Source organism: Macrobrachium nipponense, chromosome 18 (assembly GCF_015104395.2).
Source record: "Macrobrachium nipponense isolate FS-2020 chromosome 18, ASM1510439v2, whole genome shotgun sequence".
Lineage (NCBI taxonomy): Eukaryota > Metazoa > Arthropoda > Malacostraca > Decapoda > Palaemonidae > Macrobrachium > Macrobrachium nipponense.
The window spans coordinates 22100204-22112703 of NC_087211.1; the positions used below are offsets into that span (position 1 = coordinate 22100204).

The following is a 12500-nucleotide window of genomic DNA, read 5'->3' on the forward strand; positions in this document are numbered from 1 at the left end:
TACACACACATGTGGGTGTGTATGTATACTATGTCTATATGTTGCGTCTTTTTCGTGGTTCTACGTAAGTTTATGCACATTGCAGTCGTTGGCGTTCACGCACACAACGTCTGCACCAATGTTGAAGTCATCCGGAAACTCGTGTCAATGTCATACTTTTTTTTTTTTTTTTTGTACCGTGACACCGATAGACAAAAAAAAAAAAAAATAACTTTCCATCGTCAGCAGTAGTTTCAGTTTCGCCCGGTGTAAGCGATTACCCTCTTGTGAGAAAGATACTTCGGTCTTTCGTGATTTAACAAATGTCTGGAATTATCGATTCCGGGCGTCGAGTTATGACCTAAAAATAAATAAAGCTAAAAAGAATGCTCTAAAGGGCATCGCAGTTGCTATGCCAGGAGTTGGATGTACGGCAACGTCGTCTGCCAGCATTGTGTAAACCTTAAATAAAAATAATTTTGCATGCATACTAGGAAGTCAGGAGTTCAACAAAGCATACAAAATAAATAAATAAATAGATTAATAATAATAATAATAAGAATAATAATAATAATTAATAATAATAATAATAATAATAATGGCATCAACAACCAAAAATACGATTATTTCTATTATTATAAGCGAGGTAATCCTTGGCTGTGCCTTTTGCCTGTAGTGTTTCATCGCGGGCGTAAGAAAAAAAAAAAGTGAGAAAAAAAAAGGCCTCCTTTTAGAAGCAAGAAGATTTAAAGATTGTGTTTATGTCAGATTACGCTGTTTTTAACTAGACTGTCGGCTGGCACGCACTGCTTGCGGCTTTTTTTTTTCCCGACTGCCAATGAAGATAACATCATTGTTCACTCTCTCTAGATGTTCTTTTGTTCATTGCTGGTTAATGCCTTTTCTATATTAAATCGAATAGAAAAAATAGAAAAGAATATTGAATTTTGAGCTAAGGCCAAGCACTGGGACCTATGAGGTAACTCAGCGATGACAGGGAAATTGAGATTAGAAAGGTCTGAAAGGCGTAACCGGAGGAAAACCTCAAAGCAGTTGCGCTTTGAAGTAACTGTCAGGGGAGATGGAAAGTCAGATGGAAGAAAGAGAATATGAATGGAAGTACAGTAATACGAATGAAAGGGGTTGCAGCTAGGGGCCGAAGGGACGCTGCAAAGAACCGCAGCCTTCAACTTGGTCAGTTTTCTTAAGAGCCGTATCTTGTTACTCAACCTCTGGCGTACTGCACAAGAATCACAATAGTGTCGTTCGATTAGGTTTTATCAAGTATATTTCGGACGGTGTGAAATGTTCAATTTTCAGGGCGGTCTGACGCACGTAATTTCCAAATATTTTACGAAACAAAGACTGTTATTTTAAGAGGCGGTTAGAGACAACTCAATCCTGGTGACTTACAAACGCTCACATCGAGTTTCTAGGGGCGGTCTAAAAACAAGAGAGGCAAAACCTGTTATTTTGAAGGTTGTGTTGCAAAATAATACGGCTGCTATAATAAAAGGAAACATAGTAGGGAGAAACTCTCTATCACGAGAGTATATGATATGAAAAGCAATCCGAGGTATGATACGAAATGAGCATGTCATTTTAGAGGTGGTATAATAATCACGAATCATTTTCAAAGTAGCGTGATAATGGCATCTAGAATATCAAACTAGCCATTCAAATGAGATTTTTTCCTTTTTATATAAAAAAAAACTATTCATTTTACGGGTATTATTAAGACGCACTAGTAATTTCTGAAAGTGGTGTGACACAAGTGACTGAGCAGTACTGCCAAGGGCTTCAAGGCGAGTACTTTCAAGGGCTGCACGCCAAAAAACCGACACTTTTGAAAGGCTGCTTGAGACATGTAAATTTTAATTGACATTTGAGAGAAGCTGGACCATGTTCAGGTTGGTGTTACAGCTCTATATATATTATATAAGATAAAATGAATACTTCAAGTGCCATTGAAGACAAGTCATTTTCAAGGTGGTACGAGAAAGACAAGTACTTAGGCAATTTCATAGGTCAAGGCAGAGAAAGAAAGTCATTTACAGGGTTGTATGGAAAGAAGCATTAGCTTCAAGGGGCGATAGAAGACATGACGCTCAATGACTAGAGTAATGTGGCACCATTCAATGACAAGATAGTATGGCAAGTCACTTAAAGGGTGGAATAATAACAAATAATTTGTCGGGGGTAACACAAGATGAACCATGCTTTGAGAACTACAAAGCCACCAAAGTTATTTCTAGGACTGCTGCGGGACTTGGTATATCAAGGTGGTGCTATGATTGTCTTAATAACTTGTAAGCGTAATGCAACAAGTAATTTAGAGTTTATATTACACGAGACATGCAAATATAGAGGTGACGGGACTCAAGGCTCTTAACTACAGAGGTGATGTGACTATAGAGGTCAACATATAACAATAAAAGCGATGGGTCTCAAGACATGTACGTAGATAATTACGGAGGCGACGGGACTCAAGACATGTAACTGAAGAGGTGATGAGACTCAAGACATGTGGATGCAGAAGTGATGGGACTCCAGGCATGTAACTATAAAGGTGCTGAGACTCAAACATATAACAACAGAGGCGATGGGACTCATGGCATCTAACTTCGGGGAAGATTCAACACAGGATATTAATTCGTGGAACGAGATGACATGTAACTTTTGGGAACGCTTGACACAAGACATGTAATTTGATGAATAATGGGTCAAACGGAAAAACATAGCACTTCTAGAGGTGATGTGAGGCAAAACATGTAATTTGTTAAATGCTATAAATGAATAAGAGACCATTTGACATTCAGCTGCAAGGGAGATATAAGGCATTATTTCAAGAATGAATTTACATAAGAATGCGAACCATATATGTATACGTGTGACGGTGGTCATTTGAAGTAATTAAAATACAGGAACTTAGAGTTTATTACCTACGCCGAAGGTTGATAATTCAACAAAGCTGGAACCAGAACAGCACGGAATTATTGGGTAAGGTATTTTTTCCTTTACAAAAACAAACATTATTTTTTTTAACTTCTGGACCCTAATGACAAGGACAACCGTCCGCGATCATTAACCACTAAAAAAAATATTTTCAAAAAGATTGCTTGAATTCAATGTCAACGAGATAAAAAAATAAATTTTAAAAAATCAGCAACCTCAAGAAGTTTACAGACACTGACAAATCTACATTTTCGGACACGGCCCTTCTTGAAGGAGCAAATGTATTAACCGTGCACGTTGTATTCAATCCATGAATAATCTGTAACCACGGCGAGTCACCACAAGAAATCGTGCAGCATGTGATGGAGGCTGAAGTGAAAGATGACGATCAATTTTTTTTTTTCTTTCTTTTTACCCATTGTGTTCTGTATGTTGAAAATAAAGTCTTAAAAGAATTATGTTTTAACGTACTTAAATATTCGTTGAATTATATTGCATTGAATATGGAATTTGGGCGAAAGGCCAAGCACTGGAACCTATGAGGCCATTCAGCGCTGAATCGAAAATTGCCAGTTAAAGGTTAAAAATGAGTAAAAAGGAAAACCTCGCAGTTGCACTATGAATATATTTTTAGGAGAAGGTGGAAAGTTAGATGGAAGAAAGCGAATATGAAAGGAGGTACAGTAAAAGGAGCGAAAGCGGTTAGCTAGAGGCAGAAGGCACACTGCAAAGAACCTGAAGTAATACCTATAGTGCACCGCATGAGATGCACTGACGACAAAAACATCCCTAAGGAATAATTTTCGTTGAACCGTATAATGAAACTGAGATAAGACTTCACCAATTCCAAAATAAATTGACGGGATATTTTCAGTTCAAAACATGTTTCTAAACAGTTTCAGCAGAAGGCAATAAGAAAGCGCAATGGATGGGCCTTAGTGAATTATATGGCGGTCAAAATTCTACATTCTATGCGAAGCCGACAAACCTAGTAAGAAATTATTCTCTTTTTTTTTTTTTTTTGCGTATAAAAGGCCCACATGCCAACATTTTTATGAAAAGGCTTAAATAAAAACGAATGCAACCACACGGAACAAAATGAAACACAATAACAAGTCAAAGGAGACTAAAAATACCAAAGGGTACATCCCAGGTCAAAGTGCGCATCACGGGGACCCTAGATGAATGCCACCCGAGGCAGACATCTATCTCATCCAGGTGTGAACTTGGAGATAATTGCCCTGACAATGAACGCTCATCTTTTCAATTAGTCCTTTGATAAGATCCGTATGTCGAGATGTTCGTCCATGATGGATTTAGTCCGCGTGTTGTTTCTCATTTGACTGTAACACACTTAAGTTTGTTTATTTGCCAGCATTATCTATCGGCATTCAAACTTACCAACTGACGCAATGTACATATATATCGCTAATACACTGCAAGTTTTAAAACATACATTTAATTGTAGAACTTTTATATGTATATATATATATATATATATATATATAATATATATATATATATATATAAAATATAATTTATAATATATATATATGTGTGTGTGTGTATACGTACGCATGTTAATTTGAAAAGAAATACAGTGAGCGTCGATGCAGTGAGCACACCAACGTCCAAGTTCTTGAGATGGACAATGTAAATATCATCATGGCTCTTGTGAACAATGGACATCAGTCGCTACCGATTCCAGACAACGCGAACAGTCAGTTAGTTGTCACAACACATCGCATCGCAAGTGCTAGACTGAGCATGAACAATTCCGAATAGTTACCCTCAAGCACCTCCTCACATAGGTCTAAAGAGTATTCTTTAGACCTTGCTCCTCACCGCGTCAAGCAAACATCGATAAAGGCCGCAGAAGTTTTGAACAGGATCGCAATTTATCATTACCCATTAAAGTATGACGACTAAGATCTCAAAGTTGTAACGCGTTAAAGAGAGGATGTATAGGCGCTACAATACCGAAACGATGCAAGCGACATTTTCATACGACCGGAGGAGGTCAGTGCATAACGTCTTGTCATCAATAACACGGTTTTTGGCGTTCGTCACGATGTGGTTTACACGTGCGAGGAACTAGCGATGGACCATAACTGCTGGTTGCTAAGTCACTGCAACGGATCATTTGTATGATTAACGCAGAGAGAGAGAGAGAGAGAGAGAGAGAGAGAGAGAGAGAAATACTTAACAATTAAATTTAGGTTCTACAACCACGCACTAGGACAAGGACACTTTCAGCCATATATCGCTTAAGAGAGAGAAAAGATTGTGTCGGAGCAGTTAGGCAGCGAGATAAAAAGATCATGAATATTAGATTAAGTACGAGACTCTGAAAGTGCATCCGTAAAGGAAAACCAGAGTCGTGCTGAAAAGTAATAGAAAGATTGGGCAGCGTGATGGAAGAAAGGAAGCGGAAATGGAGGCAATGGCTAAAAGGCGAAAAAATGGGTGCAGCTGGGGGTCGATGGGACGTGGCAAACAACTGTTAGTAATACCTGCAGTGCACCACGTGAGGGGAAATGGTGGCATTAACTCCCTACGAGAGAGAGAGAGAGAGAGAGAGAAGAGAGAGAGAGAGAGAGAGAGAATCATATTCATTTATTAATGACATGTATTTTGAATTATATCATGCTACATATTTCAACCTTAAGTCCGTAACACCATGAGTTTATATCACTCTTCTGAACGTATTGACTTAACTAATTCTTATACAGGCAGTTCTCCAAAACCACCTCATACATATTAGTAATAACGATAATAAAAAACAAACTGTTCAGAATAACTCCAAACCATCTGAAACTGACTTTATCTACAATTGATGTCTGCAAATTAATTCCTCCCTGTATTCCAAAGCAGCTGACTGGTCATTAGTATCTCCTCTCTCTCAACATACCAGAAGAAAAGACAATGAAATCATAAGGGAAGAGAGGCTCTCTCTCTCTCTCCAGGATATTGCGTTAATATTCCGGACATTCTTCTTAACTATGTTACTCTTCATTTATTTCCAAGCAGTTTTTCTACAAATTAAACCCCTTTTGTCCTTTAACCACTGGATAGCACAACTATCTTTTACGCAGGTGACTGTGTCGGCATGTAAACAGTTCAGTAAGCCAGCCATTGTCCAGCGCTTGTAATCAATTGAAAGACAGCAGTTTCTCCTCTCCTTGACCAAATACATCAGCCATGTGACTCCTTACGTCATGTTTTATTCGAATAATTCAACCAGAATGTCGCTCGGTGACGTTATTCCGTTATTTTGTAAAGACACTGGCAGATAAACTGTACATCTAAATAATTACAAAGAGCTCATTCATGAAGAGTAAGGTTAAAAAAAGATAATAAAGAGCAATTTTTATAAGATTTTTATAGTAACTTATGCTACAGGTTTTACTACTATTAATCAATTCAATTCATTTATTATCTATTCCTTGTGTGGTACAATGCTACAGACGCGTCTTTAAAGTGGATTTTAACCTGCCTAACTCATTTACTGGGGCAAGATCTCACAGTTATTCCGCATGATGCTACTTTTGGATTCTTACGGTGCTATAGTACTAAATATGGCGGAAGCTCATAGGACGCTGTGTTTAGTACTAACCCCTAGCATATCAAAGATATCGGCTAGTAATATAATATGCCGACAACATTTTATAGAAATGGGTGAATATAATACTTTGACCCCCGAGGTGCTAGTACTAAACAAGGCGTCCCACTGAGCATCCACCATGATTAGTACTAGCACCTCGGAGAAGGTGACTCCTAGATAACCAGCCAAAGCAGAAACTTCAACATACGCATATCGATTTTGCGCATATCCACGCACAAAATCAATATACGTTTCTTATTCCGCCAGAAGTTATTTAACAACACTTATTATCATTATATTAGTTGTGTAGGTAATCAATCCTTTCACATCTGAGTAGTTTTATTCTGCATACCTATAAGAAGACTATTAAACATACTGATTTGTGAATGGATGAAATGAATAACTTATAAACGACAGTTGTGCGCAAATCGACACATTTTGTTCGAAAGAGAATTGCCTCTTCGAAAACAAACTTACGATACATGACTATGAAGTGGGAATTAGAGAAACTGTGTTACTTATAAAAGGTTTAAAGAACTTTCACGAAAACTTCAAATCATGGGTAAATGTACCACTGCGTTGATCTGAGTCAAAAGTGTCTATCGTTATTCTTTAAAAGATGTGTAGCTCCTATAATGCTCAAATGGATAGACTTATACCAGGTGCTCTTTAACCGATAAGCTATAATGACTTATACGGGCTCTTTCACCAATAAGCTGTGAGGACTGATACATGCTCTTTCACCGATAAGCTATAATGACTGATACTGATACGTGCTCTTTCACCGATAAGCTATAATGACTTATACGTGCTCTTTCACCGATAAGCTATAATGACTTATACGTACTCTTTCACCGATAAGCTTTTGTTAGGTGACAGCACCAGAGTTCCTTCTCCTCTCAACAAAAATTCTTGCAACTATTCTGTAGGAATTTGGCACTTCATATGTAGCAGAGGAGCATTAGATGCGGAGCCAGACTTATAAATAACTTCAAGCACAACAACGCACAACTCCGAATTCAGAAAAGTTAAATAAATATATGTTCTAAGAATAACGATGTTCACTGGACAAAAGTCATTAGAAATCGACGTGACAATGCAATCTTGAGACCTTTTCCGCACCACTTGCGTCAAACGAACGTCAAACGAACTTTCTTAAGTGCTTAATAAATTGAGCGTATAATTGTCCTATTTCTGTACATGTTACAACTTCTAAAAATGCGTACAAACATCTATCACTTCTCAAGGTCCAAATATAGAAACAAGTTCGATTTCTCGTCTGGATTCAATTCAATTTCGCAAGCTGGCAAAATGCGCTCAAAATTTTCGGAGACCGGTTATTCAGTTAGTGAATAACTTCTAATTTATATATATTATATATATATATATATATATATATATATATATCATACATATATATATATATATATATATATATATATATATATATATATATATATATATATATATATATATAGTATTTTGTCACACAAACCGTGACATGTTGCATGCTCATAAACATTTAGCTACAAATGTCGTTTGATATCAAATTCACTTAATCTCTGAATAAAACACACCGAAGGGAAATTTAAAAGTGATACGCAATTCATCACCAGGGAGACTGGAAAAATCGAACGAATCTTCTTCATAGACCAATGCTTACCGTCATAACAAAGGCGTCGCTTGCCGGTCATTCGGAAGTTCGAGTCTCCCCGGTGACGTATCACTTAAAAATTCCACTTCAAACGGTTCAGTGTGTGATATTCAGAGGATGGGTGAATTTTATATCAAACGACATTTGGGAGGTTTCCTTAACAGTGACCAAAGGGGTTTAACCCCGTAGGTATATATATATATATATATATATATATATATATATATATATATATATATATATATATATATATATATATATATATATTTCACATAATTCCCATTAAACCAGAACTGTCGGATCTTTCCTCGATAGTGACATCCAAGGGTGTTCGGGAAACGTTATCTAGGGCTAATATTTGTTTATATTTTGACGGTAATCCCCAACAGGCTTTTTACTAAACACGCAAACATTTCTGGTTTAATGTGAATTTACGTGTGCATATGTGTGCGCGTGTGTTATATATAGATATTTATATACTATAATATATATATATGCATATATATATATTATATATATATATATATATATATATATATATATATATATATATATATGCATTAAGCTACAAATGTCCTTTAATATCCAATTCGCTCTACCTCAGAAAAAATATATTTTCTTATATGTTTAACAGAAGGGGAATTTTTTTAGTTGATAACAATTTCGTTTTCTCGTGGCTTCGAACCAGCGGACAGAGCAGAATCACGGTGATGTGATTAAGTCATATATATATATATATATATATATATATATATATATATATATATATATATATATATATATATATATATATATATATATATATCTGCTTTTCATCAGAATATACCAAAACGTTGTTTTTCACCCCAAAGACCATCCAATAAGGAACTTGCACCTAAATGCAAGGTGGGTGTCCAGATGCAATACTATTATCAAAAGACTCGGTCGGTGTTCGCAAACGCCACTTTCGATTATAAACGTTGGTTGTTCCATGTAATTTGCCGGCTAACAGACTGCGAATCGGTAATTACGGAATGCCCACAGCCGGCCGTTAGGAGTTACTGTCGGTTATTACATTACAGGCAGTTTCGTGAAAGAGCGACTGCAATTCCGGGACTGCCTTGATATTGCAGATATTAGGTTTTGAGCTCCTAATCTCAGATCTCATGTTGCAGCTATTGCTGAACTAAAAATCAAGGGTACTGTTCATAACGCGCCAATAGTTTTGCGGAGTGATGTGTAGGCGCATTTGTCAAAAATGATACCAATCCGGTGGTCCGAAGTTCGATTCTCGGCTCGGCCAATGCGGAACCAGAGGAGTTTATTTCTGGTGATAGAATTTCATTTCTCGATACAGTGTGGTTCGGATCCCACAATAAACTGCAGGTCCCGTTGCTAGGTAACCAATTGGTTTCTAGTCACGTAAAAATATCTAATCCTTCGGGCCAGCCCTAGCCCCTAGGAGAGCTGTCAATCAGCTCAGTGGTCTGGTAAAACTAAGATATACTTAACTTTGTCAAAAAGGAAGTGCGCCTGAGGTGTGTAATAGCCGTCTACTATTATGCCATATTAATATGTTATCAAAATAAAACTGTAAGGGGACACTAACAGAGACGTAATTGAATTTAATTTCTACAAATAATTCTTAAAATAAAAATAAATTTTATTGTCAGTTTTTACTTCGATATTCTTTTTTCTATTAGTATTGCCAAACATCAATATACGGTGAATATTTGTACGTTTACATCTAAGTCACAATAAAAATGTTAAGGCAGAAGTCTCGGTAAATATTAGGAAATTTTAATTCAATAATTTGTATGAAATATGGAACATGGGATAGTGTTCTCGGCCCAAGACCGGCCATTCCACCCCGAAACAGGAATGGACACTCAAAAGGTTTGAAAATTGTAACAGGAGGAAAGCCTGGCAGTTGCAAGAGGGTGCGTAGCAAGATGGAAGAAAGATAATATGAATGGAGGTACAGTAAAATGGATGAAAGGGGCTGCATCTAGGGGCCGAAGGGATGCTGCGGAAATCCTTTGGTTAAAAAAAAAAGTAATGTAACTGGGTGCACTGATGGCATTAACCCCTATATCGAGGAATACTTTGTATTTAACAAATACAGTTGTACGCAAAGAAAACAAAACACGTGAGATCAGGCTGATATTGGGGAAACTGTTAAGGAAACTCGATAAACGAGGCACTAGAACACAAGCATGGGCAAGCCTTTCAACCACAATTGAAGGATTCTTCCCTAAGATGAGTCTGTAATGTCCAAACTCTGTCTCGCCAAATTAGACAACCGTTCCATTGCAACAAACCTCTGCGTATGAAAGCATGTAACGAACGCGTGAGAAAGTTTGCAACGTTTCGGCTAGATATTAAAAGCATTCACACACCACACACACACACACACACACACAGAGAGAGAGAGAGAGAGAGAGAGAGAGAGAGAGAGAGAGAGAGAGAGAGAGAGAGAGAGAGAATATTCCTCAATGCCGTAATGAAAATTATCCAGGTAACCTTTTAAAACCAAATTAGCTTTACTATAACAACGAAACCGACAAACACGAGGCCTAGTTATCTGCGAAGCATAAGTACATGAAATTCGACCAGCGCACTTGTCATGGGTCACAGGTACTGAACATACTCGAATGCCTTCGAAAAAAAAACACTTACGTCAATGCCTGGCCAATTCCGGGAAGTTTTGCTCCTTTAGTTTAAAACCTTGACTTACAGAATTATTTTAATCATTTTCATAAGATAATTTCTTCTGTGAAAGGTCATTTTAAAATAGGCACAGGATATAGGTACGGCAGCCGTATCCCGATCGCGGTAGATATTGGTACGGCAGTGAATTGCGCATGCGTCAATTTCAGACTTCCTGCCGTACAAATAATATAGTGCAGTAAGGGTACGGCAGATTCTGTCATTGGTGCCGTATTTGCGCTCTTGACTTGCTGTAGATACGGCAGTTAGCTGTATCCGTTTACCAGTTTGCTAATCATACTGTATTATGTAAACCAGAGTTCGGCTTTTAGGTGGGACAGTCACGCTTTTTGAACTTCTGTCCCTGTTTTTTCAGTTAGCAAAATGTCCCTCCCCCCTTTTTTTGTTTGTTTAGCTTTTGTGAATTTTGTCCCGTTTTTGTACTACAAAAACAACACTATCCCGATTTTAATAGAATAATGCTAAAATTTGGTTTAACATTGCCATTTCACTACCTGGTAAATTCTATCGTCTTCTCCGACAGCTGCAATATACCCAATGAAGTGAATTAAAAGAATATTGTAAAGTGTATAACGGCCCTTGCAACTGTCGATGTCGGGCAGAATAAAGGGCCGAGAAAGTCACCAAAGGTACGATGGTAGTGTATATATTTATATATAATCCTCTTTGAATCTCCTCTTCGGAATTCTTTTCAGGGCCAATTCGATCGTTCGTGACCTACGTATATACCATGAATTACCCAATTTTTGAATGTTTGAGTCTTCATAGATGTCTATGGCTTTTTTCAGCTCGTTAAAGCCTAAAAACATCTGTTTTTCGGCGAAAACTAATGTATTATTCCGCGGTTCATGCTGTTCCGTCACCATTTTTCTTGCTGTCACTGATATGCCCAAAGACTGTGTATACACTTCAGTATATAGTCTTTGGATATGCGTGAGGCGGTAAACAAGGGTTCGCGCATACGCAATTCACTGCCGTACCAATATCTACCGAGATCGGGGTACGGCTGCCGTACCAATATCCAGTTCGTTTAAAATACTTGTCGGATCAGATACGCTAGTAATAACCTAGGCCTATAAACTGGCAAGAAACTTCACAACAAACTGCTTTTGGTAATTATTCATCTAAGATTACGGTTTATCAAGTAACGTTATAATACCCATTAAAGGCAATGCGTAATTAACACATTTTCCTTGAAAAACAAGCAAGCAGTTCCTAAATGACATGTTAAAATTTTACGGGGCATCTTCTTTATTTGTCAATTTATCTAGTTTTCTACTGGAAGTATGAGCAATTCAAAGTTCACATCTAATGAGGGAAGTTTCCCACATCTAATACCTGTGACATCAGTTTCTTAAAAATAGGAATAGGCCTAGGTAAGTTAGGAGTACAAGGCCTTATATATTATATACAAGAACGCTAGTCCCAACCCTGAGGCAATCTAAGTTGAAAGCCATTTTCTTTGGTTGCTATATACATATATTTCACTGTGATACCTGAAAATTATAACTAAAACATAAACAAGACACCGAGACGAAAAATCTCTCCCCACCCCCAACCCCCACAACCTCTAATCACTAAAGCTCATATCATGACCCT

At 37.3% G+C, this 12500-nt stretch overlaps 1 protein-coding gene across 7 annotated transcripts in view; it reads right to left on the minus strand.

Moving 5' to 3' along the window:
• Positions 1 to 12500, minus strand: part of LOC135196919 (uncharacterized) — a 295706-nt gene that overhangs the window by 282443 nt on the left and 763 nt on the right. The gene's annotated exons all lie outside the window — the stretch shown is intronic.